General features: G+C 44.9%; 1 pseudogene; it reads right to left on the bottom strand.

The window, feature by feature from the left end:
* Position 1: 1 nt before the first annotated feature.
* Positions 2-391, bottom strand: LOC102850429 (annotated as a pseudogene).
* Between the last annotated feature and the right edge of the window lie 193 nt (positions 392-584).

Genomic DNA, 584 nt, shown 5'->3' with positions numbered 1-584 from the left:
TCTTCCAGTTTTTCATCACAGCTCCCTGCTTTACACAGTACCCGGCTTTGATCACTGCGCTGTCTGGAGGAGATTTCGGATTAAAGTAATGAAGACGGCTTTGGGATCGCTTCAAATTATTTCTGTCAACACTTTCACCACATTCACTGACTTCTTCTTTCTGAGTGGGCGTGATGATGGGAACGCCGCTGACGATGTCAGTTCTGTAGGACACTTGCTTCTTTGAACAGGGATAGTCGACCTGGCGACAGAGATTATCAGAGTGAGGTTGTGTGTCAGACTGCTTTGGTACTGTAATTTTTATAGCTTTGTTTAGCACATTGACCCATTCCACTACTAGGTCCTGCTGGTCATTGGCTTGAAGGAAGTATTTTCTCATTACTGCATTCATAACTGTGGATTATCCATGTACCATACGAAACTATCTTCTCTGGTGTCCAGAATGAAGTACCTTCGAATAAATTTCCCACTGTTTTCACTTTCTTCAATGTCCAGAAAACCACAAATACGATTCTGACCATCCACATAAGGCATCTCTGAGCTTGAACATTACACAGCGCCCGCCGGCCCCTTGGTGGACGCGC

This window comes from Elephantulus edwardii, unplaced genomic scaffold (assembly GCF_000299155.1).
Source record: "Elephantulus edwardii isolate Elephantulus edwardi_28Jun2011 unplaced genomic scaffold, EleEdw1.0 scaffold00325, whole genome shotgun sequence".
NCBI classification, from domain to species: Eukaryota; Metazoa; Chordata; class Mammalia; order Macroscelidea; family Macroscelididae; genus Elephantulus; species Elephantulus edwardii.
Note: the sequence above shows the minus strand (reverse complement) of the source record. Positions and strands in the feature narration are given on the sequence as shown.